Here is a 6,735-nt window from a genome sequence, read left to right as displayed (position 1 = left end):
GTTTTAACGCATTAAAAAAAACGATGCATATTTCCATGTGCATTACCTCAGTGCCAGGGCTTCGAACTTGGCTTGCCGTTTAGTAATTGCGCTTCAATTGAATATTTATTTGAAAATAAATCGATTCACAAAAGTGGCGGTATTTTGCAGCACGTTTCGAACAAAAACAGTACGCAAAGGAACCGGGTCAAAGCGTTAGATACAGGACCGAAGTGATCGATGCGGGCAGCAAAAGGAATAATTAAATCTCCAATCCTGTTTAAATAGGCCGCGCCATCGCTGCTTTTTCCAGCGCTCTGCAACGGCCTTGAATCGTGTGCATTCTCAGTGAAAGTTATGGTTATGGCCTCCTCTGGCAATCCCTTAAAACCCTTAATCGTTTAGTGAAATCACCCAAGACCGGGTGTCATCATGACGGCGGTGTCCCTGTAAACCGATATTGCTCGCTCCCCTTCAACGATTTACGTCTGCAAATCCCGATCGCCTCGCATCGAAAAAACACATAAATGTGTCCCTTCGTGATTTACTCCCACTTAGTGATCCATCCCCACTGGCATCAAGACGTCGCTAGCCGCCAGAAGTAATCGTCATCTGGTTTCATTTTGCATCTGACATGTAGCCGAAACGTGATTGGCGCCTCTTGATGTCAGACGGGAGCCGACAGTGTCGAAGCTGTTACATGCCATTCTGCTGAAAACCGGTCGGAGAAAAGCGCGGTGTGGCGATCGGTTCTATCGCGTAATTTTCTCTTTACACAATCCGCTGCTTCCGGATGAATCCGAGACTTGGATCGGGTTGCGCCAAAACAAGTGACATCAGCTGCGGCACAGGAGTAGGTCGTGAAAGTGATTAACTAGCCAAACCCGTTTCTTTCTTGGGTAATAGGAACTGGACGATCGGCATAGAAATCACGGAAAGCCAAACTTGTTTGTACAACTCGATTGAAAAAGGGTTTGAGTTTAAAGCAAAAAATCGTGAATAAATTGGTGACGGCTCCTTGCAAAAGCTCCCAAATAATCCAATTGAACGTGGCAGCGTTTGAACCACGAGCTCAAGTTCTTTAAACGCAAAGACCAAGCAAATCCGGTTTGGCCGAACATGTGCTCGGTGCATGTTAAGCAATCCATTCGATTCCAAGCAGATGGTAAAAGCCATTAGAAGCTGCCAAACAAGCGCCCGAAAAACAAGATGCCGCAGTACGCATCAAACAATCGCCCAATACCCGTGTAATTACCGCCAGTGTCTGTGGACATGGCGTGGTCAGTGCAAATTACCGAAGCGGCAAACCTCCATTCGCAGGACGTGTCCCCATTTCGGAGCAATAAACGTACACCTTCATTACACCCATTTCAATAATCTCACGGATAATCAACGCTCGGTAAAGGCACGATTATCGGTTCTCTCGCTTTGCTGTCCGCGTGTGGCCAGCAACATTCAAGCACCTTCGCATTCTACGGTCTCTAGGTTGCATTTTCCCCCGTTTGCTGATGTCCTTATCTAATGGCGCACCACCACCAGAACACCGGTCCGGTGGGGCTGTGCATGTGTCGAGCGCCAAGCGGGAGCTGCTAGTCCTGCCGTGGATATAAAAAGCAGATAACACGTCCTGATTGTCCCCACCTGGGATGTCTGATGGTTTAGGAAGTGTGTGGATTTTCCTCCCATTTTACTGCGTTTTTTTTTTTGCGAATTGCGGTGGTCGGAATGTGGAGTCCTATCGATCCACTGAAAATGAATCAAACCCAGAACCGGAATGTATAGCACACAAAAAGAGCAGTTATTTCGTTATTTGTCCGGGCTCGTTTGATTAAAAATTCCACACAAAAGGCATGAAAGTGTGACAATTTCTCATCATAAGCCTAACACAGCAATTTATTTCATATTGTGTTAACAAAGTCCAACGCTTTTTTGCTTGCTCTCATCGGAATGTAACATTAGATACTTTTTGCTTGTAAACACACCGCTTTGTTTGTGCTTAGAAGTGCCCCAACAGCCCAGTTGGCGGCGGATGGTTCACCATATTGCTCATTCGTGATTTGAAGTTGCAGATTCACCTTTGCCGGTGTGCTCTCCTTTTGCATCCCTACCATATAGCCCCATGCCCCCGTGCCATCCTTTCTGGGGTTCGGCTTTATCTACCAGCCTTGTTTATTATCATCAAAATTAATGATTCTTCGCGCAGTTAATAATCGTAAAAGACTGAGGTTAAAATACTTACGCCAGAACTTCTGGCACAGGTTCCTTCCTTCGTGTGAAGGATGGTACGATGCGGTGCACCGTCCGACAAGGTGCTGCCCATCAAAAGTAGCTTTTATTTCCATTGCATCCGGTCGGCACCAAGTCGAGTCTTCATCCATTTCGCAAAAAGGCATTTTTATCGTGGACCATTTGTGGAGCCATTCCAGAGCTAGGCACCATTTCCATTACCCATTTCGTAGGCGGCATCCCGTCGGTGGGCGAGGTTTGACGAGCCCAAGGCGCGAGCCAACGAGTCTGCCACGTTCTCCCATTCGAAGAAGTACTTTCGAGTACTAACCGAAATATTGTCCAAAAAATGATGCAATAAACATTTCGCAGTATCCAGAGAGGCACCTCGAGAGCAGGACTTTCGGAAGAAAAAAAAAAAACACAAGTACCTCTGATTACCACGAATCGTAAACGGTTGCAGAGTGATGGATAGGAAAGCACTGCATTCCATCTACTCCGGGATTAACGCTATGACGGAGCATTCCATTGCTACTGAACTGCACAGTACCTTGTGCAGACATATTCCAGAAAGAAGAATTTTTAACAGATTCCCATCTACCAAGAAAAGAGGCTCCTACATGACTCGAACAACAGTTCTCCAGAAAGCATTCGTCTCTAATAGTTTGTCGAGTGTGGTTTAAAAATATTTGCCACAACAAGCGATCATAAATTGTGCTACTAATTTCATTTCGCCCCGGACCTACTCGCGGAAAAAATATGTTCCAAAATTATTCCCTCAATATTTTATTGCCTGATGCATGGCACGAATTACGAAATCCAGAACACGTAAGAATAACAAAAAGCAGCCAGCACTAAATGATGGCACAAGGAAAGTCACGTGCACTCGGACGAAGCTCTCGCAGCATATGACGCCATCCGCGCCGTTGCTTCCGGCACTGTGGGCCCAGTGCATCATCAATCACCCGTGCTCCCGGTGCCGCATTGTCCAAAAGAGGAATTTGCATCGTTTATTTCATCTCGCCAAAAGGAAAGTTTCCTTCCCGGTCCACTTGCCCTCAACCTCCCTGCCACCCCAACGCCCACGATCCCTCGCGCTATCACGTTGCATTTCGCGGCTCGATGTTGCAATATCCACCACTAGATCCGCGAAAGATTCAAGTGCATCGAGCGGACTGTTGCCGGAAAGGCCACCGGTAATGCAGAGTGCTTCCCTCGCTACTGGCAAACGATCATTGGAAGACGACATGATGTTGCAATAGTTTGGCAGGAAGCACGGCGCATCTTTTTTTCCTCCCCATTTTGCGACCATACCTCCCATCCCACCGAATTGCTTCAAAGAGCGTGCTTCTGCTCACGAACGGTTGGCTTTCGCAGCACGGTGAATATGGAATCGGATATTCAAGCTAAGCATCCCGAACGATGAAAAAAAGCCCGTCGCACAGGAAGGTGCAAGCCAGGGCGGCAGTCCCTGAAGAAAATGCAACAGGACGGGATGGAAATAATGCAACGAAAGGTCACACATTGGCCACTGTCTGTTTCTCCTTCTTTCTCGCTCTCAATCTCCCTCTTGCTCTCTTTCTCCGCGACATTCTTGCCATCTTCTCATCCGTCGGCCTGTTTTGGAGGGCACCAAACTTTCACTTTTTCGCGAGACAGCGAAATTTGCGATGAAATTGTTTAACCAATCCTCCTAGATCCCATTTTTCTAGCGATGACTTGTTATTATTGTCTTCGCCATTTTGAAGCTGAACAGAAAAAAGGTCAATTGAGTCTCTGCAAGTGTTTACTCAATTGGATTGATGCTTGATTTTTACTGCCATTGCCAATACTTTTCTGCTGGTGGACATCGGCCGACGGTGAATCTGTTACACGCATCTTTCAATGAGTGCACTTTGGCTGTGTTCTTCGGGTGCCGTGCGAACGATGAGCTTTCTACAAACAAGGACCCACACCATGCTCATGGGCATGCGGATGTCGTGTAGAAGAGGAACCAGCATAACTGGGAACTGCAGTTTATGTTTATTGGCTCTCTTAGCAGACTATTAAAGCCTCATGACTCTGTCGCAGATGTTGGCCGGCCGACCGTCGGTGTCAAGGCGGCAATGGATGTTAGTGGTATGGCGTAACGTAACGAAACTGCAGCAGAGTAGGTTGCCGTTCAAGACGGAATAATATAGCTGCTCCATGGCTCGCTGTACCGGGCTATGGCTTAATGCTTCTCGATTTCAACGTTTCGATTGAATTACCTCGTCGTTACGCCGTTGAACCCGGCTGAGATAAAGCCCGGCCAAAGATCTCATCAAGCAAACGACGATATGGGTCGCCATGAGCTTCCGAGACCGAGACGAAGCTGCCGAAACCGTCTTTTGACCTGTGCAAGCTTCCACTGCCGCGACGAACACGATGACCTCGAGCATTTATCCAAACTTTGAGTCGGGTATTCAACACGAGCTTCTACTCCACCGCACCGCGTAGCAAGCGCGTCGCTCGCTGCTTTTGGTTGAACTTGATTAAATTTGCAATGTCACCATGTCCCCGGATAGATTTTCGCTTTCCCAACCGAAACCGACGAGCTGCACCGAGCTAGCTCTGTTCCATCCGCCAACACTCGCACGGTTGAAACATTGAAGTGAACAAGTGGCGCATTCTGACAGTTAATTGTATTCACACTATGAATAAATCATTCCGAATGTCTTCTTTTCAGGTGGGTCTCTTCAGACGTTCCTCGAAGACAGTTATTCTTTTGATGTAGAATGCTTATTACATTACGAAGCGCCTCGCATCAGCACATTCTACCCGCTGTACATGCAGAGCAACTGGTGCATGAACATTTAGTCGCCTCAGCAAACACCTCATGGTACGTAAAACGAGCACAGAAGGATACCAAATTCGGAAAGCAATTTAAACGAAACGGGAACACACATTACATTACAGACAGGTACAGCTCCTTCGTACGAAGAATTGGGCATAACAGCCACCTTCTACGTTCCGGCCGAGGATGGTCAACTTTTGGTTGTAGCAAATGATTCAGGACATTCTGAGCTTAATAGTATGCAGCTCAGATTATCATGATACTGAGTTTTATTTTCCCTGTTCTAGCAATTTCATCATATCGTTGAAATTCATGATGGAAAGTTATCAGAACCATGACGAACATGGGCAGAATGTTGTGCTTTTGACGCAAGAACCGAAGTCGACGCCAACGCACATGGGAGTCTCCGGAAGCACCCATACCTGTTGCTTTGATATTATCAGCATTCTTTCCCGTTGCTCTATGCCATGCCCTAGACGCCGCGTGTGCTGATTCTGCCTTCAAACCGATACTTTTTCCGGTCATGTCGGGAAGTGGCATGTGATGTACATGGCTTTTAATTGCATGTCTCTTTTAATGCCAATATCTTGCCACATGTGATGAGCTACGCTGGAAGCAGAAAGTATTTGGATGGACGGTTAGTTGCATTTTATTCCGAAAGCCCATGTAAGTTCATCAAATACGCAAGCTTCCATGCGATGCAGGTCGCTAAAGAAGACTATGTTAATATGGCATTATCAACCTTAACCTCATCAGGAACTGGAAGATGGAAGAAAATTGGCAAATCGTCCGGTACGTTGCCCCCGAGCAATCATTCTGACTGGTCAGTGAACATTACCTAAGTGGCACTGGACCAGCCGTCGATGCTGTTGCTTCCCTCGATAATGATGTTGATCTTCGCCCCTGCAAGTGGTCAACACTAACAAACCCACCCTCCCCTGTGCTGTTACCGCAGCTCGTCCCCCGGCCAGCTGAGCAACGATGCGGCAGCTTCATCGGGACATGGCAACGAGCTGAAATATGGCCCGTTTATGAAAATGGACCATGGTTGAATATATTCCTTGCTTATGTTTGCATGCGAAATTGTTCAACTATCTGAACCATATTTACTATGCGGAATGGTACGTGGGGCGGTGTGAGCCCGAACAGGCAGTGCAAGCGTGACGAGATGCTTACCACCAGACCGGCGAAAAGGGAAATGTAAGCCAAGGTTCCTTGGTCCAGGTCGAGGTGGTCGGCTTTGTTTAGCTATGCACCGGATGCGGGAAAGCCACCGAGGTACACTACCAGCTGCATGGACCGGATGGTCTAACACGAGAGGAATCGGCTGTGGGAACTGGTGCCAGCCAGGAACGATGAATTTGTGGCGAGTTACGTAGTCCATCGCATGTTCAGAGCATACCAAAAACCGTATGCTGTAAAAATGCATCATCCTTGCTGACGGGAGACGATGGTTCCTCTTACAAATAAGCGGTAAATAGGTAAATTTTATGGTCATTTTGGTTTCTAGCACGTACGCTCGGCTGGAAAAGCTACCGTGCACATCCGCACCAACAATAAGTGCCTTCGGTCTGCTCTTCCAGCCTTCGGAGCTGGATCGAAGGATCAAAGATTCTACACCCGAGATCCTGCCAATTCATCCTTCTGATCATCATTGTCAATGCTCCAATCTTCAATTTACTAGAAATCGCCTTTTGCTCATAATGCGATTGAAG

The sequence above is a fragment of the Anopheles stephensi genome, chromosome 2, assembly GCF_013141755.1.
Source record: "Anopheles stephensi strain Indian chromosome 2, UCI_ANSTEP_V1.0, whole genome shotgun sequence".
In the NCBI taxonomy this organism is placed as follows: Eukaryota; Metazoa; Arthropoda; class Insecta; order Diptera; family Culicidae; genus Anopheles; species Anopheles stephensi.
This window is presented reverse-complemented; position numbering follows the sequence as displayed.